Source organism: Loxodonta africana, chromosome 8, assembly GCF_030014295.1.
Source record: "Loxodonta africana isolate mLoxAfr1 chromosome 8, mLoxAfr1.hap2, whole genome shotgun sequence".
In the NCBI taxonomy this organism is placed as follows: domain Eukaryota; kingdom Metazoa; phylum Chordata; class Mammalia; order Proboscidea; family Elephantidae; genus Loxodonta; species Loxodonta africana.
Genome location: NC_087349.1, coordinates 36,500,383 through 36,528,169, shown reverse-complemented (window position 1 = coordinate 36,528,169; position 27,787 = coordinate 36,500,383). Strand labels below are relative to the sequence as shown.

The 27,787-nt window shown below is 37.7% G+C and overlaps 1 protein-coding gene across 7 annotated transcripts in view; it reads right to left on the bottom strand.

Annotated features, from left to right (window-relative positions):
* Positions 1–637: 637 nt before the first annotated feature.
* The window catches only part of GPR85 (G protein-coupled receptor 85), a 45,685-nt gene continuing 18,535 nt past the window's right edge, over positions 638–27,787 (bottom strand). For 2 of the 7 annotated variants that reach the window (XR_010322643.1, XR_010322642.1), the window contains 3 exons: positions 15,480–15,675; positions 15,023–15,092; positions 9,829–14,000 (listed from right to left, as the gene is read on the bottom strand). The gene's annotated coding sequence lies outside the window, so the exon portion shown is untranslated. Of the gene's footprint in view, positions 6,818–9,828; positions 14,001–15,022; positions 15,093–15,479; positions 15,676–27,787 lie in introns of those variants that run through there. The other 5 variants (XR_010322644.1, XR_010322645.1, XR_010322647.1 and 2 more) reach the window with 5 other exon arrangements.

Genomic DNA, 27,787 nt, shown 5'->3' with positions numbered 1-27,787 from the left:
TTGGTTTTGACTAGAATTCTCTTTTTCTCCAGAAAATTTATTTTACCAATATTCTTATTTCAGGAGCCATCACATGGGACTGATGTTCAGAGACACATCAATTTAAAACATTGCTTTAGAGTATGAAATCTCAACTGTATTACTTTCCCTACCTTTAGTTGGTTACCAAACACTAATTATTTTGCATGCCTACATACTTTTGTTATCCTTTGAAAAAAAAAAAAAAACCTTTCTCTAACTATATAATACATGGTTTGGAACAATTTGGAAATAATGAATTTTAATCCTCGCCTCACAGCACAAACACAATAGAATTCAGATGGATTAAATTAGCTAAACATAGTCTAAAAAGAGGAGTTACCAAAAAATTAACACCACCAACAAAAAAATGTAAAGGCATTTATTACATTTTCTTGTGTGGACTTCCTAGGCTTTAACGCAATCAATCAGGAAGAAATCAGTTGACGAAAATTTGGATAGATAAAGATTCATAATAACTGAAACTTCACAAGATAAAAAAAGATATATAGCCACACTCACAAGGTAAACAATTAAATAGGAAAATATTTACGACAAATATGACAAAAGATTGGTATCTTTAACGTTAGAATCTCATGTAAATCAGTAAGATACAGGCTAAGACCCCCAACAGGTAAATGACAAAAGAGAAGAACTGATAATTTTAGTGCAAAGGAAATAGTCCATATATGAGAATTATTTTTTCAGTATTACAAATTAAGTGCAATTAAGACAAGCATGAGATACCATTTTCTTTTTGCTTGCTTATCTAATTAGCGAAGAGTTTTTTAAAATCATGAGAATACTCAGTGATGTTTAAAAGTGGGGTGAAATGAGCCTCTTTATGCAGGATTCACAAATTGGTACATTCATTTAAAATAGACATTTGTCAATTTTCCAAGAGTTTTATGAATATTCGTATTCTCTAATCCAAAATTTCCACCCCTGGAAATCTATACTAAGGAAATAATTTACTCTTCCAGAAAGTTCTATTAGTTTTACTGCCCAAATAACTCAGATTCCAACTACTTCTCGGCATCTTTACTGCCATCACCCTAGTGTAAACCACTACTCTTACTGTAACAGCTTTGTAACTAGTCTCAGATGTTTCATACTTGACCCTTCCCCCTCCCACCTCAACTATAATTTGTTTTCCATTCAGCAATAAGATTCAACTTTTCAAAGTGCAAATTATATTGTATCATCCCTGATCAAAATCTTCCAAATTTGCTTCCCATCGGAGACTTCAAACTCCTTATCATGGCCTACACTGTCCTCTATGACTTTGCCTTATCTTCTCTCTACTAAATACTCTATAACTTCCTCCTCTGTTTCTTCGTTAAAACTAATGGTAAGTATTATGTTCTATTCATTGCATCGGTCAGAAATCTTTTGGTTTTAAGTGATAAAATCAGAACTTACATAGTTTAAGCACAAATGGGAAATTTACTATTTATTATAACCAAAATGTAGAAAGGGAAAAAAGATACGTAGCTGGTTTTGTGGATGCATGGAACCAGTGGCATGAATACTGTTGAGTGTTGCTTTTATTGTTTTTCTATCTTTCCATTTTGTGTTCTTCTGTTTCAGTTTGACATATTTCATGAGGCAGAATCCATGTTGCTTATACCTCCCAGCTTCACATCTTACATGTTTTATTACCAGGAAAAAAAAAAATCTCCCTTGAGTCTGATTAGAAAATTCCAGGAAAAGAATTTTGAATGGTCCATCTTGGGCAAATGACATGCGGTAGAGTACAAAGTGGGTTATGTAAAAATGTGGCAGCTTCCATTGCATTACACGTTAGAACGGAAGAGGGGAGGAGAGCAGAAGTTCCCTGAGGATGTCGGGGCCGGAGTTTTCAGAGGAAAGCAAGAGAAAAGTTGGATAGACCAAGCTATAGCTGACTACTATACTCATTTAATGTATGTTTAGAAAAATATATATCTAAAAAGTAGACGGGGAAGAAAACATTAGAAAGCATATAGTTAATAGTGTTAAAGTTTACAGAGAGATCAGACAATGCAAGAAAAGAAAATAATTTATTGAATTTGACAACTGGGTCTTTAGCAGGAACAGTTTCAGTGGTGTTCTAAAAACAAATGACAGGCTTTAGTGAACCGCAGAAAAAGTAGGTGAGAAAATGAAGTCAGAATACAAGCTCTTTCTAGAAGCTTGAGGGACAGAAATAAGGTGTGATAAACAGGAAGAAGTGAGGTAGTTTTTTTCAATGGGACATGAATGTTATAGGCCAAAATCAGGGAGTCCATAAAGAGGCAAAGGTAGGTAGGAAGAACAAGAGTTGTTGAAGCAAGCTACCATATTGGCACATAGAGGGTGCCAGAGAGTGGGCTGTCTTCTGTAGGAGGAGGCTTTTTTCCTTTTGATACTGAAGCAGAGAAACCATGGATGAGTAAGATGGAGATAAAAATTTCAGGGAGCCAGGAGGTTGGGGAATGGGAAGAGAAGATGCCTGGATTCAGGGCTCATAATCTCCTTTGTGTCTTTACTAGAACTACATTTTTCATGTGAATTAAGACCTTTCAGTGTATTTGAAAGCAATTGATTGAATGTTCTCCTTCTTATCCCTCAACTTTGGCTCACTACTGTATGTTTAGTGGAGCTTTTGCCATATGATTTAATTTAACAGTTTTAGCACATGACAACATAGTCAGGAAGCTGGTGTAATATCCAGGAAAATATAGATATAACTATTCTGCACATTTTCACAGAAGGAAAAGTATTAAGCATATCTGGAAACATCCCTCTTTTTCTTTTTTTTGAATTTCATTTTGAAGAATTTATTGAGTTGGGAATTAAGTTTTATTTGGAGGAAGAGCACTAATATTGAACCAACCCCAGAGTTAACTGTAGAACGGGTCAGAGTGATTTCTCATTTCATGGAGGAACCATGAAACATTTTGAGAGACTGGCAGCACCTCTCAGACTCCTCCAGGTGACTCAAGGCCTAAATTCAAACCAGACTCATTTTCTTCCCCACCAACCGAAGTGTTCCAAAGTATGAAAAGACTGTGGATCTTTATTTAGGTAAAAGGCAGAGTATGACACTATTCACAGAATAGAATTTCGGCAGGTAAATTATTTTATTAAATGATGTCTAACTGCTAACTAAGGAGCCCTGGTGTCATGAACATTAAGTGCTTGGCTGCTAATCAGACTGGCAGTTCAAACCCACCCAACTGGCTTTGCTGGAGAAATACTTGGTGATCTGCTACTGTAAAGATTACAGCCTAGAAAACCCTATGTGGCAGTTCTACTCTGTCATGTGGGGTTGCTGTGAGTCTAAATCGACGTGATGATACTTAACAACAACAACTGCTCTTTGTTATCGATTTATTCTATAGGAATTGGCTGCTGTGAAAAATCACACTTCTGAATGCTTGATGTAAAGGCAGAAATAGCAGGAGAGACAGTGTTTTCTAGATAGTCCCCTCTTTCTGTGTTTTTTCCCTCTTTTGTGAAAAGAAGCACATAGCTAAGTTGTACTATTAAAAAAAGAAAGAAAGAAATGAACTGTATGTAGGCCAAATAGGATTATCTTCCTAATGACACTAATGTGAATTGCTTTAATAGGATTTAATCTCATGGGTTTGAATAGAGAAAGAATCATCTCAGCTATTTAAGCAAAATGTGCCTAAGTGGTGTATAAAGTTTCTAAATAATAACATTCTATAGGTAAGGCAGTTGCAGTACATAATTAAAAGTCATAATTCAAAAAGGGAAATTATGTCCATTCGTATTTAATTCCTATATATCAAATCTTTTTTTTTTTTGAGAAAGGGTTGGAAACTTTGCCTAAAATGGTTATACACAGCACTATCCTTTGCAGTATAACACATTAGAGCTCCATGTTCATGAATCATTTCCCAGTGGGGACCCTGACAATGGATAATATAGTAAGAATTTAGAATTTAATAAGAGTTTAGAACTCCGTAAAGATGGTATTTCAACTCATCGGGGAAAAGACAGGTAATTCAATCAATGGTATTGGGACAATTGACTTTTTGGGAAAAAGTTATTTTCTTACCATACATGTACTAAAATAATATTATATTAAACATAATCTAGATATTAAATAAATAATAAATATATGTATATTATGAGAATCTTACAAATGCTTTATCAAATATGACTCATTTTTAATTACAACTGACTTATTCACAGTGGAAATATTGCCACTTACTGGCCTTTGGTTATCATTGACCCATTTTACATAACTGATTGGCCCCTCTCTCCCCCGACCATCACTATAGATTACTGGGCTTGCATTACAAAGGTTCCATATAGACTGCTCACTTAAGACCAGGCATTTCCCCTAAACATTTACTTTTCTTCTCAAGGCTGGCGAAGTGGTTTTCCTGATGCATAGGGAAAGATTAGAGCAGAGCCATGACCATACAGAATAATGTTTTCTTCAGAGTCCAAATTATCATTGCACAGAAATGTGTGTGTTCATATAATATTAAATCTCTCTTTTTGTTGTTGTTAAGTGCTGTCAAGTTTGTTCTGACTCATAGTTACTCTGTATACAATAGAACAAAACACTGCCTGGTCCTTCATCATCCTCACAATCATTGCTATGCTTGCGCCCATCATTGTAACCACTGTCAGTCCATCTCTGAGGGTCTTCCTCTTTTTTCTGACCTTCTACTTTACCAAGCATGATGTCCTTTTCCAGGGACTGGTCCCTCATGATAACATGTCCAAGGTAGGTGAGACAAAGTCTCACCAACCTCCCTTCTAAGGAGCATTCTGGCTGTACTTCTCCCACGACGGATTTGTTTGTTCTTCTGGCAGTGCATGGTATATTCAATATTCTTCACCAACACCAGAATTCAAAGGCATCAATTCTTCTTTGGTCTTCCTTATTCATTGTCTAGCTTTTGTATGCATATGACGTGATTAAAAATATGATTGCTTGGTTCAGGCTCACCTTTGTCCTTAAAGTGATGTCTTTGCTTTTTAACACTTTTAAAGAGGTCTTTTGCAGCAGATTTACCCAATGCAGCATATCGTTTGATTTCTGGACGGCTGCTTCCATGGGTGTTGTGGATCCAAGTAAAGTGAAATCCTTGACAACTTCAACTTTTTCTCCGTTTATCATGATGTTGCTTACTGGTTCAGTTGTGAGAATTTTTGTTTTCTTTATGTTGAGGTGTAATCCATACTGGAGGCTATAGCCTTTGATCTTCATTAGTAAGTGCGTCAACTCCTCTTCACTTTCAGCAAGCAACATATGTCATCCGCATATCGCAGGTTATTAATGAGTCTTCCTGCAAGCCTGATGCTGCATTCTTCTTCATATAGTCTAGCTTCTCGGATTATTTGCTTGGCATATAGATTGAATAAGTATGGTGAAAGGATACAACCCTGATGCACACCTTTCCTTATTTTAAACCACATAGTATCCCCTTGTTCTGTTTGAAAGACTGCCTTTCGTGCAGCTCCTCATGAGGACAATGAAGTGTTCTGCAACTCCCAGTCTTCAAAATGTTATCCATAATTTGTTATGATCCACACAGACTAATATCTTTGCATAGTCAATAAAACACAGGTAAAGATCTTTCTGGTATTCTCTGCTTTCAGCCAAGATCCATCTGACATCAGCAATGATATCACTGGTTCCATGTCCTTTTCTGAATCTGGCTTGAATTTTTGGAAGTTCCCTGCAAATGTACTGCAGCAACTATTTTTGAATTATCATCAGCAAAATTTTACTTGTGTGTGATATTAATGACCTTGTTCGATACTTTCTGGATCACCTTTCTCTGGAATAGGCAGAAATATGGATCTCTTCCAGTTAGTTGGCCAGGTAGCTGTCTTCCAAATTTCTTGTCATAAATGAGTGAGCACCTCCAGTGGTGGAAATCTCTCTTTAGGTGGAAATCAATTTTTGAAAATCACTGCGTGTGCAATTTGATGTGTAGGAAGTTTCCATAGGAAACGAATGATTCATTTCAATTACAGAGAAAGGCATTTCATTTCTCAAAAATTTGTCCAGAGAAGAATTACATGAATCTATTATGAGATTATTTTTCTAGTTTATATTCCTAAGTAGTAGAACAAAAACTTACATTATTTGAGATGCTGGTGAACATAGTCTCTGTGTTATTTCTAGAATTAGTGAGTAGTCTATATTTTTAAACAGATACTAGTCAGGGTTCTTCAAAGGACCAGCACCAATTGGGGGTCTCTCTCTCTGTGTCTAGACATAGATATATAGATACATATAGGCAGAGAAAGAGAGAGATTTATTTTAAGGAACTGATTCACATGACTGTGGCCTCCGGCAAGTCCAAAATCCCTAGGGTAGCCTAGCAGTCTGAAAACTCAGAAAGGGTTTCTGTGTTACAGTCTTGAGGCAGAATTCGTTCTTCTCCAGGAAACCTCAGTTTTTGCTCTTAACTGATTGGAAGAGGCCCACACACATTATCGAGGTAATTTCCTTAAAGTCAACTAATTGTCAGAGTTAGTCACATCCACAAAGTAGTTTCACAGCAACATCTGGACTGGTGTTAGAGCAAAAAACAGGGCACCATAGCCTAGCTAAGTTGACACCTAAAATTACCCATCACAGCTACTAGGAGTTGGGAAAAGAAATTTACTTTCGAGCTTTGCTGCTCTAACTGGGATTGCAGCCTTTTAGGAAATTGTGTGGAAGGTCTGCAACTGGCTATTGAAGCAGAATTCTTGCTTTCCAGTGAGGCAGTGTTGGTGTTAAAAGCTTGTCCTTTGTAGCCGTGGTGTAGACGCCTCCATTTGCTGAGGAACCGAAGGCCTGGCAAGGATGGGAGATGTAGAAAACAGTAAATCTATACAGAATATTATAAAATAAGCATGTTGTTACCTCTCCTCTGTTATCAGAAGTAGTCAAGCAACATAGAACAAATATTGTTTACTGTCTAGCCTTCTGCCTTAAAGTCTTCATTTATTTATTTATTCAGCAAATATTTGTTGAGTACCTAGTTGGACTGGGCATACAGTGATTAGCAAAAAAAGACATTGTCCCTGTTCTGGTGAAGTGTTGAATTTAGACAATTAGACAACTGTCTAGAAATTAGCCAATTTTGACAAATACATGTATAAGTAGGAACTTTAATATTTTGAAGGAAAAGTTAAAGGGATCTTATTTAAATTGGGGGTGGTAGAAAGTCAGCTCAGACTGGAAGGTTGGTAGATGTTAGCCAGTTGAGAGATGAGATGCAGAGTAGTTTAGGCTCATTATGCTTTGACTTAATCTTCTTTTTCCAAATGTCAAATTACAAATGTGACCAGCACCTTTAAAATTACAACATGGATCATCAAATGGTAAGGAATCATTTGAAAAATAAAAATAAAAGTAAAATCTCTGGTGTCATCTTCCATGTATTCCTGCAAAAATAGTTTCAAAGGTCATGACATTTTATAAAAAAATTTCTCCTTAATCTTTCTGTTACTATTTTTTAGAACTCTTAAACAGCAAGTCTTCTCATCACTAAATTCTTAGATCTTACTTTTGAGGGATTCCTTGGAAAGCCAAAAGTATAAAAGGTGAGTATTTTTCTGGGTTGCTAAAAACCTTGGCATTTCAAAACTTGTCATCTTTTCCTTGAGGAGTATCAGGCTAAGGCATTTCTAGAACTGATTTCAGGTCTCCCAGGGCTATCATCCATTCTATCTTTGAGAAACATCTTCAGCGAAAGACTATTTGTCTTTAACAACTTTTAGATTTTGACATGTTTTAATTGTGGCTCAACAACCTTATACTGATTGTCTAGTGGCCTCAGGCTGAACTTCTCTTGCAGAGAGAACACCGTGGGAATTCTGGATAGAATGGTAATTGCTTGTCTTATGGACTATCATATTATAAATTTGCCATTCTTGCATTATTTCCACCTCCAAGCTTTGCACTTGAATGACTTGTATACAGTCATTTTAGCAGACAGTTATATGCATACAGGTTGTATTTATGAATATATGAATGCCTGAACATCCAGACAAAAAGCAAAAACTTCAGTCAATTATCCAAAGGCTTTGTCTGCATGAGGCAAACATGCAGAAGAATGCCTTTCATGTTCTTCCTCCTCACTGCTGGAAGCTGTGAGAAGACTTCAAGACCAAATTTAACCCCCAGGGAGACTGGATCTCACAGCTCCAGTCACACCAACATTTTGCTAAGCCCACATTTCAATTGTTCTTCCAGGACTAGTAGGTCCCTGGGTGGTGCAAATGGTCTGTGTTTGACTTCTAACCAAAAAGTTGGCAGTGGGAACCCCCCCAGTGGTGCCACGGAAGAAAAGCCTGACAACCTGCCTCTGTTAAGATTACAGCCAAGAAAACCCTATGGAGCTAAGTTCTACTCTGTAACACACGCGGTTGCCATGAGTCAGTATCGACTCAATGGCAACAGGTTTGGTTTGGTTTGGTTTACCAGGACAGGTGGAGTTTCCAAATTTCTTAATTAAAAAAACAAAAAACCTACAGCGAGATTCCTGTTTTGGAACTTCTGGATACCCTCATCTCTGTGACACTTAGTACCCACCTGCTATACTTTACTGCCTCCCCTTTTCACGCTCTACTAGGTTCTTCCATTAAACCTTGCAAAACTCTTCCCTGAGTATTTCTTCCATCGTTTTCACATTAAATCAAAACTGATGTTTCTATTCTAATTATTGGTACAAACATTTTTTGAAAGCCATCATCATGAAATAATGTTCTGTGGCCAATATCTTGCCTCTGATTTTTCCTTCGTCTGTCTACAACCATTTTTCTCTTTCGTCATACCTACTGTTTTTGTTCTTCCCCTGCATGATCCCCAAGTCATGGACTTCCAGGACACTGATTCTTGGGGATTCACTTATCTTCTTAACCAGTCTGAACCTCTTGGTGTCTCTTTCATACCTTTTGTGGCCTCCTAAAATTCTTTGTATCTTTGACCTTCTGACGTGTCCATCACAAAAATAATCAATGATAAGTTCCTTGTACTGCTTGTTTCTCTGTTCCAATTTTGTTGGAGAAAGTGACAGATTAGGGCTGTTGGGTCTAATACCCATTTATTCTATGTAACCTCAGCTGGGCTTTTGCTACTGCATAGACATTATGGCACTTTTTTTAAATTGTAGTAAAAATATATGTAACAAAACATTTGCCTTATGGTATTTTTACAGCAACTCTTCTGTTCAATCCTCCCTTTAACCAAATTCGCCTCAAATCTTGGTAAATCATCTTGTTTTCTACTTTGGTGAAGTTGAGCCAATATGACTTAGTGTCTTTAGTGTCTAAAAATGAAATTCATTATGTTCCTTTCACAAAAGAAAACAAAATAAACAAAAGAAAACAAGAACCTTCTTTGTATTCGTCACTATTATCTATGGAGTCAGTCAATGCATACCTCCAAATGTGAACCCAAATGTACTTTTCTGTGAATATTTCCTATACATATCTTAGGCTGTTGTTCAAGTAGGGTATATACCATTCTCCAAAGGTACTTTAAAATTTACCATGCCTCTGCTAATGAAATTTTATGATTCTGAATTGCTGGTATTTTTCACTCTCCATCTTGTCTATATCAATAATTTCTACCTTTCAACTCAAATGCCATCTCTCCATCAAGCCATGTCTAATCACCCAGCTGATAGTGTTTCTCCACCTGCCCCATGGTGTACATTCCACAAATATGATGGTAATTATTTTATTATAAAGAACAAAATAAAAATAAACAAACAAAAACCCACTAGGGAATCTACTACCTGAAGCTCGTTTTTTTTTTTTTTTTTTATAACCAGGGTACTTTAGTTTTTCTTACTGTAAAGTATTTCCTAACTCAAAGGAAGTTGTGAGGATAACTGAGAAAACAGGCCTGTTTCTTTCTCTGTATGTCAGTGGGAAAAGGTGTGCAAAGCTGTCATGAGCACCCTTTTGGTGTGTATGTCTATGATACATTTTGTAGATTGACTCTGGATATAATTTATTGCTTCCCATAGGATTTTCAGTGTAGACATTCTTTGCTTTTATCGTGTCTGCAACAAGATACACACATAATTCTGGGAAATGCAGATACAGAACCAGAAGGATAAATTCTGGACTTCAGTGTTGTCTAACCTCAAAAAAGTAGCAATACGTAAAGTGCTGTCACTTAAGAAAACAAGATTCACGCCAAACATTGTTTTATTTTTTTTTAAGCACAGCAATAGCCACTGTGTCTAGTACATTAATTAGATAAATCTTTTCTGAGGTATGCCTGCTCATTGCTAGAGTGGCTTCTCCCTATTTACTCTCAGGATCTTCTATTCCTTCTGTTAATATCTTCTCTCTTATTTTTGTTGCCCAATTGAGTTTGGGTTGTAACCACTTAATACTTTACTTTTGATAGTCTTTAGCCATGCATTGTTGAGTTGATAAGGCATTTTGTTGTTTGTGAGTAGAGCAAGCGGTTTTGAATTGAATAAACCCAGATTCAAATCCCAGTCCCACCACTTACCCCAGTGACTATGAGGAAACTATTTAACCTCGCTCAGCCTCAATTTCCTTATCTTTAAAAAGGAGGTGATAACATACTTTCTGGGATTGTTGGGGATTTTAAATGAAATAGTGTGTGTAAAGCCCATGGTACAGTGCCTGGCACACAATTGTTGCTCAATTATGGTGGGTGTTATTCTATTTCTATTAAGAAAATATAGGATAATGTTTTAATTTAAATTCCACAAGTCTCATTTGGCCATAAATTCTGTCATTATAATGCTAATGATTCATAACTAGAAATCAAGCTTACCTCATTGTCTCCTTCCCCACTTTGCCCTCTAACTCCAACTTGCTTTTGAAAAGTACTTTCCCTGGGAAGGTGGAAACGAGCACCTGAATTTCATAAACCTCTGGGACTGGAGTGGTGGTTGTTGTTAGCTGCTGTTGACACATGGAAACCCCATGCACAAGTTTTTACTTTTTCCAGAATGTCATATCAATGGAATCATGCAACATGTAGCCATTTGATTCTGTTTCCTTGCATTAAGCATAATGATTTTGAGGTTCATCCACTTTGTTACAGTAGTTTATTATTTGTTGTTGCTGAGTAGAGTTCATTGTATGGATGTACCAAAATTTGTTTAATCCATGTACCAGTTAATGGATATTTTGGTTGTTTACAGTTTCTGTTGATCATTAAGCCCTTATAAACATTTGCAGTTAGAATTTTGTGTGGACCTATGTCTTAATTTCTCTTGTGTAAATACATAGCAATGAGATTGCTGAGTCATGATATAAGTGTGTGTTTAACTTTACAAGAAGCTGCCAAACTTTCCCAAAGTGGTGGTACTATTTTGTATTTGTACCAGTTATGTGTGAGAATTTCAGTTGCTCTGCATCCTCTTCACTTGGAATTGTCAGTTTTTTGCTTGTTTGTTTTTTAGGTTGGCTATTCTATTTTTTTTTTTTATTATTCTATTAGGTATTTAGTGGTGTCTCATTGGAGTTTTAATTTACGTTTCTTTAATGACTACTGATATGAGAATCATTTCATGTGCTAATTTGCCATGAATTTATCTTCTTTAGTAAAGTGTCTGTTCAAATATTTTGCTTATTTTTTGTATTGAGATTTGTTTTTGTTTTTTAATTACTGAGTTGTATATTTTGGATGTCAGTACTTAATTAGGTATTGTTTTTCAAGTATTTTTTTAAATCAATTTTTGCCTGCCTTATCTCTACTTTCTTAACAGTGTCTTAAATAGAGTAGAAGCTTTTATTTTTGATGGATCCCAATATAACAATTTTTTCTTTTATGGATTGTACTTTTGGTATTGTATCTAAGAAATCTTTGCCTAACTTAAGTTTTCAAAGGTTTTCTCCAGGTTCATCTTTTGTATATGTGTTCAATGGATTAAGCACCATTTATTAAAACAACTATTCTTACTCCATTGAATTGCCTTGGCCTCTTTGTCAAAAATCAACTTACTAAATTAAGTTGTGTGAGTCCACTTCTGGTTTCTCTGATATTTATGTCTATCCTTTTACCAATACTGTGTTGTCTTAATTAATTTATGTAAATCTTAAAATCAGGTAATGCGAGTCCTCCAAATTTGTTCTTTTCCAAAAATGATTTGTCTCAGTTCTTTTGATTTCTCACAAATTATTTTAAAAATACTGTATCTATTTATGGAAACCCTGGTACATGGTGGTTAAGTGCTACAGCTGCTAACCAAAAGGTCAGCAGTTCAAATCTACCTGGTGCTCCTTGGAAACTCTATGGGGCAGTTCTGCTCTGTTCTATAGGGTCGCTATGAGTCGGAATCGACTGGATGGCAACAGGTTTTTGCTTTTTTTATATTTGTTAAAAAAAAAGTCAAGCTGGAATTTTGATTTGGAATGCATTCAATCTGTAGACAAATTTTCAGAAAATTGACATCTTAGCTGTTCTGAGTTTTTCAGCCCATGAACACAATATAGTATTTAGTTTTTCTTTGATTTCTCTCTTTGCTTTGTAGTTTTCAGCTAATAAATCTTCCTCATATTTTGTTAGTTTTACCCTTTGTTATGGATTAAATTATGCTTCCCAAAATATGTGTTGTAAATCCTAACCTTTATGCCTATAGCTATAATCTCATTTGGGAATGCGTTGTCTTTGTTATGTTAATAAGTCAGGACTAGTGTAGGGTGTTTCTTGAGTCAATCTCTTTTGAAATATAAAAGATTAAACAAGGGAGCAGAGGAGAGACAGGGTGAGATAGATGCCAACACACATGGAGATCTCCAAGGAGGCAGGTAGCAAAAGCTGAAGAGACAAGGATCTTCCTCCAGAGCCAACAGAGAGAAAAATTTCCCCTCAAGCCAGTGCTCCAAATTCAGACTTCTAGCCTCCTAAACTGTGAGAAAATAAATTTCTGTTTGTTAAAGTCATCTACTTGTGGTATTTGTTCTAAACCAATTTTCAAACCCAGTGCCACTGAGTCGATTCCGACTCATAGCAACCCTATAGGACAGAGTAGAACTGCCCCATAGGGTTTCCAAGGAGTGTCTGGCAGATTCGAACTGCTGATCCTTTGGTTAGCAGTCCTAACACTTAACCACTATGCCACCAGGGTTTCCGGTATTTGTTATAGCAAAACTAAAACCAAACCCGTTGCCGTTGAGTTGATTCCAACTCACAGCAACCCTATAGGAAAGAGTAGAACTGCCCCACAGGGTTTCCAAGGAGTGCCTAGTGGATTCAAACTGCCAATCTTTTGGGTAGCAGCCATAGCTCTTAACCACTAGGCCACCAGGGTTTTCATAACAGCACCAGATAACTGAAAAACAAACCAAACCCATTGTCATTGAGTCAATTCCAACTCATAGTGACCCTATAGGACAGATTAGAACTGCCTTATATGGTTTCCAAGGAGTGGCTGGTGGATTCAAACTGCTAACCTTTTGATTAATAGCTGAGCTCTTAACCACTGAACCACTAGGGCTCCAGATAACTGAGACACCATTAAATATTTTTTTGGTGTTATCGTAAGTGGTACTGCTTTTTTAAAATTCCAATTTCTAAATGTTATTGCTAGATGTAGGGTGATGCTATTTAGATATATGTACCCCCTCCTAATGGAGGGAGCTTTGCCCTTCCCTGAAGCATGCTGGGGATGAACTTGGGCTAAGATACAAGACCAGGAGTGGTGCTCTTGGGCTGGTGGCCAAGGCTGAGCAATGCCTTAGCAACAAGAAAGAAAAACATCTGGGCTTGTATGTGAAGTCTCTGGGAATGCTGGCTGCCCAAGGACTTGGGAGAAAAAATAATAAGGCTTAGCCCCCGCTGGAACGGTATATAAGCTTGTGTCTTCTGCTAGGCTGTTGTGGAGTGCTAACCTGGTCCAGCTGCTGCCCTGGACTGTCCTGTAAGTAAGCTCCCCTAATAAACCATATTTCAAGATTGCTGATTCCTGAGTCTTTCTTTGGTCTCTTGGAGATGCGGCTCACCTTGGGTCCAGGTGCTGCTGGGTTGTTACTCAACACTAGAATAAGAAAAAAAAAAAATTGATATTTGTATACTGACCTTCTATTATATAACTTTGCTAAGGTTCTGGGTTTAAGCTCATTTATAAATTCTAGTAGTTTTTTGTAGATTCTTTGGCATTTTCTATGTAGACATTCATGATGTCTGTAAATAAGGACAGTTTTCTCTCCTTTCTAATCTGGGTGATTTCATTTCTTTTTCTGCCTTTTTTCCCCCTTATTCCAGGAAAAAGAAAGGTCAGGACCTCTAGTGCAGTGTTGCATAGGATGGTGAGTGAGGACATCCTTGTCTTATTCCCATTATTAGGGGGAAAGCATTGTCTTTCACCACTTAGTATAATGTTAACTGTGAGTTTTTCATCGATGCCCTTCATCAGACTCGGGCAGTTCCCTTTTTCTCCTACTTTGCAGAGGGTTTTTATTATGAGTGAATATTGAATTTTGTTGATTTTTCTACACATTCTGAGATGATCGTATCAGTTTTTTTCTTAATCTGTCGATATGATAAATAACAATGATTGATTTTTTTTTTAACTGTTGAACCAAGAGTATGGGTGTTTTTATTTTGCAAATATATATGTATTACTTCTATAATAATAAAATGCTTTTTTAAATAAAATATTTATGATTAGCCTTGTGGGGAGTGAGATACAATGAGAGGTTCTCAACCATCAAGTTTTGTTGCAGCTGTGGGGCTAAGCAGGGGCGGGTTATCCAGATCATCTGTAGTAAACAATTTCACATGGATTTCACCATGTGACGTGGTGAAACCCATGTGAAATTGTTCACTACAGATTAGTAAGTAAGCACAAGTAAGCCTGTGCTTACCTTGCTTACTGGGTCATCCACCCCCTTAAGGAATTGTAAACTTGATGAGAAGCTATGATTCTGTAGGAAGTGCTGAGGGGTTGGGGGAGAGACAGATGCCAACCGTACCTAGAAGCAGAATCTTTAATGTGGTGAAAAATGTGAAATTGTTCACTACAGATGATCTGGTAAGCAAGGGAAGCGCCGTGCTTACCTTGTGTATTGGAAAATCCACCCCTGAGGACAGGAGATCAGGGACTGTAGTCCAGGTTTGATGGTGTTAACTAGAGTAAGAAAGGAGCTCCATCTTAGAAGTACTTGGTTACTGGGCAGAATATTAAAGCAGGAGTTCTAGGCCAAAGGATATGCAGACAACTAGTCACTACAACTGGAATACAGGCAGGCAGGGTTTAGTTTAGAAAAAGCCAGAAACCCAGTTACTGAAAAGAAGAAAAATGTGGTCAGGGTTGGGAGCTGGGCCCAGAGGTTTTCAATCATGGCTGTAATGTGGAATCACGTGGGGCCCTTTGCTAACTACAATTCCAGCGTTACAGCCCAGATTCTAATTTAATTGTTCTGGGATGTGAGCTGGGCATTGAGATCACCCAGATGTTTCTAATGTGCAACTAAAGTTGAGATTTACTGTGCAAGGTGAATTAAAGCCAAATTACCTGTGTAAGGTTGACGGATCCCAGAAGCTCAGACAGAGCTGAGACTGCAGACTAGAGTGCAGCGGTCTCAGTAGTGGTGGTAGAAATGTAGATGCAGAGGTGAATGGGAAGAGGAGCCAGAGAGATCATTGCATTTGCATAGTCCTTACAAAATGATGAAACTGGGGTAAAGAGGGTCCAGATGTATTCTGCAGATCTGGAATATTATTAGAGGGAAACAAGGGTTGAAGCCAGAACCCAAACCACAGAAATTTGTTTCCAGTTTTCCTTTATTTTATACCAGTCTGTTTGCTCTTCTGTCAGACTGTCTCAACTCTCCCCAAATCTCTATGTCACCTTCTCATACTTATTTATAACCCATTGCCTTGCAATCAATTCTGACTCACAATGACCCCATGTGTGTCAGAGTAAAACTGTGCTCCACAGGATTTTCAATGGCTGATCTTTTGGAAATAGATTGCCAGGCCTTTATTCTGAGGTGCCTCTGGGTAGACTCAAACCAGATAGCATGTTAACCGTTTGCACCACCCTGGGACTCCCATAGTTACTTATAGCTCACCCTTCAACAGACTCTTTCTCATTATGACTCTCATTTAATTGTATAAAATATTTCAAGAATCCATATGTAGCAAATGTAGCAAAGTGAAAAAATTAAGCTTAAGCAAGTGGTCACATTGAAACAGAACAACTCTTTTTTTTTTGGCTTTGACATTTCTTACATGATTAGGGAAGATTAATATAAAAATTGCTATGAAAGTGCTTTACCTTTTGTGAGTAAGTAAGCACCAATTCTTAAGATGTAACATAAAAAAAAAAAGACGTAACATACATAATATATATTTGACTGTTTTAGAACTCAGGGACTAGTTTATTTAAAATTTTTACTTCATGTTTCTTTTTATAAGTGCTAACCGCTGTTTTCTGCTTTCCCCCCTTTAAACCAATCTTTGGTAACAAAGGTAGTTCAATTATATAAGCAGTAGTTTTATTATATAAACTGATCTTTGGTAACAAACGTAGTTCAATTATATAAACAGTAGTTTTATTATATAAACAACATGCTTGGATTGAGGGGAGGTGATTTTCTGAACTTCTTAAAAAATGGAATGTTCTGAAATTTTAATTTAAATTTGTTATATGAATTATGGTCCTTGCATAATTATGACTCCTGGAATGATAACATGCACAAACTGGAAAGGGAAGCAGCAAAGAACCAAAATTTATTTTTGCCTAATAAGCTGTTGCTAGTTGGTGTCTAGTCGATCCAGACTCATGGTGACCCCAAGTGTGCAGAGTAGAACTGCTCCATAGTGTTTTCAAGGCTGTGATCTTTCAGAAGTAGATTGCCAGGCCTGTCTTCCAAGGCACCTCTGGGTGAGTTTGAACTGCCAACGTTTCAGGTAGTGGTCGAGCACTTAATCATTTGCACCACCCAGGGACTCTGCCTAATAAGATAACTAGTCACAATTTTCACCCTCATAAGTTTATTATGAACCATCAAAAGATTTAGTGATTTTTTTTCACTTTTACTTTACAGAAAAGAGCCCAAATAGACATTTGACAGTGTTTTAATAATGAACAGAAATTTTTAAGCCTTGTTGTAATACAGGAAAATATCACCAGCTCATTAGGTTGCTAATACATACTCATGGTACTATCTTTAGTGTAGTGAATATGTACTGTTTTCCTACTTCTTTGTTCCCCCTTTAATTATGAAGACTTCCAAAGTTGTATATATAGCCATAATCACTAGCCCATAGGGTTTCCAAGGAGGAGCTTGTGGATTTGAACTGCCAACATTTTGATTAGCAGCCACCAGGGCTCCTTTTTTTTTTTTTTTTTTTAAAGTTAATTGACTATTAATCTATAGATTTGGTAGTTATCGTGTATATTTATGTCTCACTTTAACAGAGTCATTTAGTACAACAGTAGATTTCAAATTATTAGCCCCTTTAACATTTTTTTTTTTCCAAACACTGGTAGGATTGTCTTGTTTTTTCCAAAAATTGAAATTTCTGTTTTTGTAACCTGTGTTGAAGAGCACAGGGCAAAATTAGTTGTATGAAATTTGTTGTTTTTTTTATTGCAATTAAATGTCACTAACTAGTTATAGCGAAATCTGCTGACTGCATTCATGCTGAGCCTATGAACAGAAAGTATATGATTTGTTTTAGATAAGAGCCAGTGAATTTAGTGCCCATAAATGATGCCAGGCTGGCAACCTTTGAATGGTGCCAGGTGGACATGGGAGATTTTATTTCTTATTTTAATGAACAGAAAAGAGAAGCAGGTGCGACAGGGCCACTCTCCGGGTGCTGTGGGGAATTTGGCTTCCATTTCCATTCTAGCATTAGTCTATGTTTTGAAACTGCAAAGGACTGGGAATACAAGGAAGGGGGTGTGAATGGTCACCAGTTGGGAATACCTGTGTTATGAATTACTACCGTAACTATTATTGTTGTGTGGCCTAACTAGGCTTATAATCTGGATTTCAATACTTAAATACCTAACGTATTAGAGCTGTGAGAACCAGTGCAGCATCACTTGGATCCCAGAAATAAACAGGGCTTTAGCAGCCCTCTAACTTGTCCAAATATTGGCCCAAAGTCACATGGCTAGTTAGTGGCATAAGTACAACCTGATCCCATGTTCCTGACTTTGAATCTATCACTCTTTACTAACACACTACAAGGAGGAGAATAAAAATATAATCTGTCGACTTCTCCTGTCCCCCACCCCAGTGTGAATCTTTGAGACAAAACACACAAACAAACAAAGGAAGGAGGCAACTGCCTGCTAGTGTGTGCGCCGAGGCAGCTCTTCCTAATTTGGCAGATCTTGCCTGTAAGTTTCCATGTAGACTTTTCTCTTTGGCTATTAGCATATTAGAAAGGAAAAATATTTGCAGCCTAACTTAAATGTTCTAATTAACAGTCATTATTATTTTTAATATAATCCAATTGCATTGCAAACATTGGAGAAAACAATTAAGGCAAGATGAGAGAGAGAAAACCTATCACAATCACCACACTGCTAATCTCTTCCAGATAATTCCATACTGTGGGTATTTCCCTGGAATTTAAAATAATAATAATAATAATCGTTCCCCCAGTCTCCTCAACCAGGCTGTAGGGTATATGGCTGTGTCCACATAACCTAAAAGAAATGCTTTATATTAAATGATTACAGCAGTGAGAATGAAAACTGTCTCATTGCAACATTGCAGAAAGACAAGTTAGAGAATATAAAGCACACAGAAAGAGCAGACATAAATGTGGAAATGTGTCTTGGTTTATAGCCAGAGCTTTTGCTAAACAAATTTTAAGTGGGTAAGATGATTTTGTACTGCTTCCTCCATATCCGTCCTTTCCCCCTCCTTTTTCCCCCCAATAGCCACTCAATCTGGGCTTGATATCAAAGCCTGCCTGGTTCTCAGCTCTGTATCACTAGACCTACTGGCTCTTCTGGGAAGGCTCTGTCTGGATTGCCTGCCGCCTCCCCTTACTCCTCCCCACCAACCCTCCCATTCCAAACCTACTGGCCCCTCCTAGGATCTGTTGCGGCCAGGGTTGGCTACAGGAAGGACTCAAGACCTTTTTTCTTTGCTCAGTACTGTGAGACTCTGCTCCAGCTCACTCTTGTTAATCATGTGGCCTTAATCCAGGACCGCTATTCTGGTAAAAATTAATTTTTCAGAACAGGCATGACAATGCAGAGGATAAGCATTTGGTTTTGGAGTTAGGAAGACCTAGGTTTAAAGCCCAACTCCAACTCTTGTTACGTATTTGGTCATAGGCAAGATCCTTTTAAGTCTCAATTTTTACCCATTGAAGATATAAACTTGTTGTGGTCAAGTTGATTCCAATTCATAGCAACCCTATAGGACAGAGTAGAAGTGCCCCATAGGGCTTCTGAGGCTATAAATCTTTATGGAAGTAAAGTGCCACATCTTTCTCCTGTGGAGCAGCTGATGGGTTCAAACCACTGACCTTCCAATTAGCAGCCCAGAGCTTAACCACTAGAGAGGCCTAAATGATATAATTAATGCCATTATTCTGGCAGAGAATGAGCACCAGTATACGGTGCTTATTATGATGCAAGGGGTAGAGCATGGAGAGTAAGAGCCTGGGGTTGGAAGACACATGATGATATACCTGAACTTTGACACTACCTATCACTAGCAAGTTATTTCCTTCTCAGAGCCTCGGTTTTCTTATCTGCAAAATGGAATTAACAATAGTGCCTACTTCATGGAGAATTTTGTGAGATAATAGCTCTAAATCACTTGATGCTTTATGGTATATCTGGAGAGAGAATGCAAGAAAGGAAGTCCACGCTGTACTATATTGCCTCCCTCTGGATTCTTCACTGCTGTGATTTGCTTTTCTATCAGAAAAATTCTCCCTCCCATACCTTCCAGAAGCTAAGTTCATTATAGCTTTATACCATTGGGTGTTGCCTTGGCCCTCTTTGAAATCCATGTTGGATTTCCTCCCCAAACTCATAGCTAGGTCTATCTGCAAAGTCTCATCCATCTCATGGGCAAACATAATTTTAAGTCCAGCAACTCTCAGTCTTCCCTGTCCTGCTATAGTTACTGGGGCCATATCCCATGAACAATGACTCCCTGAGCTTGTCCTATCCATTTGCACCTAATTGACCCTACTTTTGACCCAGAATGATTTGCTTTTGAAGTCCTAGTCAGTCTCACCATTACCCCTGAAACATATTTCTCCAGTATTTCCTTCTATCAGGTCCAGTTTCTTGTGCCATTCAACATTACAATGAACTAATTTCACAAACTCTTCTGAGCTGACAAGAAAAAGCTAGAGGGTGTTTATTTATTAATCAATATGTTCGGAGGGCCCACTGGTACCAGGCACTGTAGTAGATACTGTGGAATTCGATGGTGAATTAGATGGATACAATAGCTGTCTCCGTGGTACTTATGGTCCAGAGCGGAAGATAGGAAAGTAAGCAGACAGTTAAAACATTGTGTGCTAATAATTTCCTTGTCATGGGAAGTGCACAGGGTGGGCACCTAACACAGACTTGAGGGATAGGGAATAGTTTCCTGGAAGAATCAATGTCTTAACCAAGAGAAAGGAGTGGTTGGAGGTCGACGTTTCAGGCCAAAGCAAGGACAAGATCTCTGAGCAAAGATGGCATGTCTTGTTCATGGCAGTGGGAAGTATTCAGCATGGATGTAGAATCAAGTGTAAACAGAGGACTGAAAGCAGATCAGGTGATAGAAGTATGCAGGGCCCAGGTTACAAATGGTCTTCTAAGCTATGTCAAGGGGTTTTTAGATTTTATACTAAGAACATTAGGGAGTCATTCAAGGGTTTTAAATAGGGCAGAGACATTATCAGGTTGGTTTTAGAAAGCTCATTTTGGCTGAAGTACAGAAAATGGTTTGGAAGGAGGGCAATACTGGAAACAGTCCATCCAGTCAGAAGGCTTTCGGAGTGATTCAGGTGAGCAATGAGATGGCTTAAGCCAGAGAAGTGGGAAAAATCTGCAATTATCCATCCATTCATTATTTATTTAAATTGTTATTTATCCGTTCAACAAATATTCATTGACTCTATGCCAGGTGCTATGCCGGGTTTTAGGGATTGTGGATAAGGGAAGAGACAGGGTCTCAGCCTCCAGCAGGGGACTCTATCTGGTGGTGATAAGGGCTAGGGCCATGTGCTGAGGTGCCTGGGACTTGGAGGAGTCAAACAAAAGGCAAGTGAAAGAAGTAAAAGGCCAACTCATCTAAATGCAGTTATTCCACAAATATTTATTAAACATTCATTGTGTGCTAAGAACTCTTGTTGGCACAGAAGAAAAGCAATGAAAAAGACAATTCCCTAGGTCACGGAACTTACATTCTAGTAGAAAGCTTCCCTTATAGTCATCTGATTGATGAGTGTCAGTAGGAAGCTAGAATAGGGGATGGCGATAGAGATTTTATGAGATAGATTGACAAAGGGGAGAAAGAATAAGAAAGCAAGACCAATGTCCAGAGAATTCAGGGGGAAGAGCAAGATTAGGTAGTAAAGGATGAGCTCAGCTTAGTACATGTTGGGTTTGAGGTATCCAAGAGACATCAAAAGATAATTCTTCAGTATAGTACAATGGTTCTGGATGCAGATTGCTTTGGCCCAATAGTGACACCCCCATTTATAAGCTGTATTAGCTTGGGCAGATTACTTTTTTATACCTAGGACTTTTTTTCTGTACAATGGGGATAATGGTGTTGTGTGCTGCTGAGTCAATTCTGACTCATAATAACCCTATATGATGAGGTAGAACTGTTTTCCTAGACTGTAATCTTTAGTGGAGCAGATTGCCAGGTCTTTGCTTCTGCAAGCCATTGGATGGGTTCAAACTGCTGACCTTTTGTTTAGCAGTGCCAACCTTATAGGTTGTTGTGATGATTAAATGAGACAATATATGTTAAGTGCTTAGAACTGTGCTTGCACATTTAAGTCCTAAATTTGTTGTTAAGAGCTGTTGAGTAGGTGCCGACTCATAGTGACCCTATGTACAGCAGAACAAAACACTGCCCAGTTCGGCGCCATCCTCACAATTGTTGCTGTTTAACCCAATCGTTGCAGCCACTGTGATGATCCAACTCGTTGAGGGTCTTCCTTTTTTTCACTGACTCTCTACCAAGCATGATGTCCTTCTCTAGAGACTGATCCCTCCTGATAACATGTCCAAAATATGTGAGATGAAGTCTCCCCATCTTTGTTTCTAATGAGCATCCTGGCTGTACTTTTTCTGAGACAGATTTGTTCATTCTTCTGGCAGTCCATGATATTCAATATTCTTCTCCGGCACCATAATTCAAAGGCATCAGTTTTTCAGTCTTCCGTATTCATTGTCCAGCTTTCACATGCATATGAGGTGATTGAAAACACCACAGCTTGGGTCAGGTGCACCTTACTCCTTCTTTACTTTTTAACACTTTTAAGAGGTCTTTTGCTGCAGATTTACCCAATACAATGCATCATTTGATTTCTTGACTGCTGCTTCCATAGGCATTAATTGTGGACCCAAGTAAAATGAAATCCTTGACAACCTCAAACTTTTCTTCCTTTATCATGATATTGTCTGTTGGTTCAGTTGTGAGGATTTTTGTTTTCTTTATGGTGAGGTGTCTTTGATCTTCATTAGTAAGTTCTTCAAGTACTCTTCACTTTGAGCAAGCAAAGTTGTGTCACCTGTATATCGCAGGTTGTTAATGAGTCTTCCTCCAATTCTGACGTCACATTCTTCTTCATGTAGTCCAGCTTTTTAGACTTAAGCTGAGAATACAGATTGAATAAGTTTGGTGAAAAAATACAACCCTGATGCACACCTTCCCTGATTTTAAACCACTCAGTATTCCCTTGTTCTGTTCAAACAACTGGCTCCTAGTCTATGTATAGGTTCCTCATGAGTACAATGAAGTATTCTGGAATTCTCATTCTTTGAAATGTTATCAATAATTTGTTATGCTCCACACAGTCGAAAGACTTTGCATGGTCAATAAAACACTGGTAAACATCTTTCTTGTATTCTCTGTTTTTAGCCAGGATCCATCTGACATCGGCAATGATAGCCCTTGTTCCACATCCTCTTCTGAATCCAGTTTGAATTTTTGTCAGTTCCCTGTCAATGTACTGCTGCAATCATTCTTGAATTATTTTCAGTATAATTTTACTTGTGTGTGATATCAATGATATTGCTCCATAATTTCCTCATTCCTTTAGATCTCCTTTCTTTGGAATGGGCAAGAATATGGATCTCTTCTAGTTGGTTGGCCAGGTAGTTGTCTTCCATTTGTTGAAACGTATCAATTGGTTTTCTAACAATTCCTGGAGCCTTGTTTTTTTGCCAATGTCTTCAGTGCAGCTAGGATTTTTTTCCTTCAAAACCATTGATTTTTGATCATGTGCTACCTCCTGAAATGGTTGAATGTCAACCAATTCTTTTTGGTACAATGACTCTGTGTATTTCTTCCATCTTCTTTTGATGCTTCCTGAGTTATTCAAGTTTTTGCCCGTAGAATCCTTCAATATTGCCACTTAAGGCATATGTTTTTTCTTCAGTTCTTCCAGCTTGATAAATGCTGACCTTGTTCTTCCTCTTTGGTTTTCTAACTCCAGATTTTTGGATATTTAATTATAATACTTTACTTTGTCTTCTCCATCCACCCTTTGAAACCTTCTGTTCAGATCTTTTACTTCATTCTTTCTTCAGTTTGCTTTTCCTACTCTACATTCAAGAACAAGTTTCAGAGTCTCTTCTGACATCCATTTTGGTCTTTTTGTTCTTTTCTGTCTTTTTAATGACCTTTTGCTTTATTCATGTATGTTGTTCTTGATGTCATCCCACAACTGGTCTGGTCTTTAGTCCTTAGCATTCAACGTGTCAAATCTATTCTTGAGATGGTCTCCAAATTCAGGAGAATATACTTAAGGTCTCACTTTGGATCTTATGGAATTGTTTTAATTTTTTTCAGCTTTGACTTGAACTTGCACATGAGAAATTGATGGCCTGTTCTATACTTGGCCCCGGTCTTTATACTGACTGATGATATTGAGATTCTTCACTGTCTCTTTCCACAGATGTAGTCGATTTGATTCCTATGTATTCCATTTGGTGAGGTCCACGTGTATAGTCACCATTTGTGTTGTTGAAAAAAGTTATTTCCAGTGAATAAATCATTGATCTTGCAAAATTCTATCACGTGCCATTTCTATCACCAAGGCCATATTTTCCAAGTACCAATTCTAAATAAGTATCATTTATTGTTATATCTGGAGCCCTGATGGCATAGTGGTTAAAAGCTTCATTGCTAACCAGAGGGTTGGGAGTTCAAATCTACCAGTCGCTCCTCGGAAAAGCCATGGGGCAGTTCTACTCTATCCTATCGGGTTGCTATGAGTTGGAATTGACTGTACGGCAACGGATTTGGTTTCAGTTTATTGTTGTATCTAAAGTTAGAGTTGTATGTTTGGGAATCATACTGATATATTTGTATGAGTTGCGCACCACACAAGTGTGCCACGTCTAAAGGGTTCCATTAACATCACAGATATTGTAGATTTGTATCGGCAGATAGAAGCAAGAAAGGAGTATCTGTTTCTAGTTTGTTCAAAGGTGCTGAAATAGCTAATAGTGACCCTAATTCAAATGGCTATTGATGCTGTCTATATGGTATGAGATCTCCCAAGGAGAGTTGCAAGAGAGAGGAGTGGATGGGTTAGGATAGCACTTTAACAATCCATAACCACGTTTAAAACAGAAGAACAGGAACTTGCATAGGAGACTGAGAGAGACAGGCTAGAGGAGTAGGAGGGAAATCAGATGCACATGGTATTGTGGAAGCCAAGGAAAGAAAGTGTAACAAGGATAGAGTGGTAAACTGTGCCAATGGTGCTGAGAAGTCAGGCAACCTAAGGACAAAGGTGTGTCATTGGATTTAGTAACCACCATAGCATTGGTAACCCTGGAAACAGAATTGGTAGAGGAAGCCAGACTGCCATGGATGGAGGAGTGAATAGAAGATAAAGATGTTTGATTGTGAAGGGATGAGAGGGCATGGTAGCTGGAGGGAGATGTAGGATTAAGGCAAAAGCGTCATGAACATATCTAAATACTGAACAAAAGAAGTCACCAGAGAGGGAAAAGCTAAAGTTCTAGGAGTGGATAATCAATGGAACCAGTTCTCTAGGAAGTTTGCGAGAAGATGAGATGGGATGTAGGAACTCCTCAAATCTCCGATGTTATACATGTACAATTTACCAGTGTTCTTCTAGAAGCTATCCCTCTTGAGGGCAGGGATTTCAGGCCAAGAAAGTGAAGAAATTATTTTGGGGGTAAGAATCACATGGCCCACAAAATAACACACCATGGGTGGCCAGCCAACCAGTATGTGTACAGGTAGCCTTAACTAGTAGTTGTCCATATTAAAAGTCAGCCTTTTCGCTGGAATGTTTTTGTTCTCTATGACTGGATCAATGACATTCCTTTTTCACTACAGATGATTGATTTTAAGCTGCAAATCCCTTGCAAGCTGTAATTATATCTGAGTTATCTAACTTTTCTTGTTCTTTCATTGCACACTTAGTTTCCACCACTATTTGGTTCCTATAACCATAATTCAGAAAATAACTGGCTTCCACTTCCCAAGTCCCAGTAGGATATAAATCTGGATGTTCACATGCCCCCTCCATCCAATTTGTTATTTCAGTCATTCTCTTTCTTGTAAGTCACCTTAAAAATATCAAAATGACATGGTAAATTGTCTTTCTTCCTAACATAAAAAATATTTTCTCATTATTATTTATAGCTTGTATGATTTTGGGACATGTGAATGTATGTATGTGTATCTAAATTTGTTTAAAGTTCTTTTCCACACAGTGAGGGCTTCCTGTTGTAAGATAGACCCCCTACACACAGTTAGGGGGTCATTTGGGTACTGTTTATGGAAGTAGGGTTTATGGTTATTATATGGGTCCATTTTCCTTGAATCTAGCTGAAAGAAATAGTGTAGTGTATATAAATTAAAATTTCATCATGACAATCTTGGTTAGATCAAAAGAGCACAGTTGAAACAGTGGAAGAAACTGACTGAGTGTCAGAGCGGAAAGAATTTTCCTGTGGTCACTTTAAGAATGATGAAACTAAGGTCAAGAAAGATTGAATAATTGGTTGGCCCTTCAGTATGTTGGTGGCAGTATCAGAATTAGAATTTCAGCCTTCAAACTTCTGGAATTATTTTTGGTATATTATGGTACTTAGAAAGGTGCATTATAAATTGTGACAGTATAATAAATTTAAGAGTGAAAAATATAAATAATGTATATACATATGGCTTTGGCCAGATAATACCTATGAATTAGCTGACACTTTTCCTCATAGAAATTGTTTGCTTTATGTTAGTAACAAAGCCAAGGTGACTTGTGAATGGATAACATATAGATTAACATATAGAAACTGGAAGAAAACAATGTTTTCTGAGAAGGCTTTCTGGATGGTCAATAAAAAAATGACAGCCAACCGAACCCCTTCTGCTCCTTCTGAAATTTCACTTCACCCAATGACTTTCTAATTCCTTTTACGTCACTGAAACAATGTGATGTGCTATAATAAGAAGTCAATCTGTTGTGATATTATCGTCTAGGAATATTCATAGACTCATAAGCTTTGACACGATTAGGTCTGTCTTTTTCAGAGCCTTTCAGACTCCATTTTCCTATTAACGCATCCTTACATGGTATTTACGCCTTAGAAAAGCCTTTTTATTTCCATAGACTTCAAACAGCTGTTTGTATTATTCATCTCACAGTGCCATTTATTTCATCAACAAGAATCATGATTTTGTTTTATATACGCTCTTCTATGTCTTTGGTTGGTGTGTGAGACTGAGTCATTGGGTTCGAAAGGTTAGTGTGGGGCAGGCAGCCTTGGTTTTGTGGCTTCCAATTTGCCCTTCTGTGTCATCCATTCACACATGACTTTATTTAAATCCAGTAGGCTTGAAAATTTTAATTTTATGGTACATCCCCTACAAAGGGAAAAAAAAAAATTTTTTTTTTTGGAAGCACCTAACAATTTCAAGTCCATATGACGATGACAACAAAGAAAGAGAACTAGGAAATTGCATTTTTCATTTGCCTTCTTTTAAAGTGAATGCGGGGGCGGGGGGGATAAAATGAATGCAAGGTAGTTGGATCTGAATTTCTCAAAAACAATGCACATGGAAAGTTCTGAAATAATATAGAAGTTCAACATGAAAGCAATATAAATTTGTGCAAAATAGAGGTATGCATTTTTTTTTTTTTTAAAGCAAATCAATAGAGAAATGCTTACTTTGGTCATGGCCACTCAAAACAATTATTTGAATTTCTTAACTCAAAAAACATTTCCTGTTATTGATGATGTGTTCGGCATTGATATAATGGAGTCAGGCCGGACTTAGACTTTAGCCCTTTTGTGAAAAGATGGCAGGTGAATTGTGGAGTGTAGAAGTAGAGCTAACCCTAGAGAAATAACAGATGTTTGCAAATCTCTTCTGCTTTCCAAAGAGCTCAGTTTGTTCCTCATCTTACCCTCCACTTCACTGTCTGCTTTTTAAAATTTCAAAAATTAAAACTCAACTGTAGAAGAAGACTAAAGTACCAGAGGGTCAGCTTAAGTCCTCTCAAGTCCATAGTGTTGTACCATAGTACTGCCAGTGACTGTCTCAAGAAGCCATTCCAGTCTCATGCCTGTTCCTATCATAGGCTGGTCCAGCATTTCCTTTATTTATGAAAAAGGTTGCT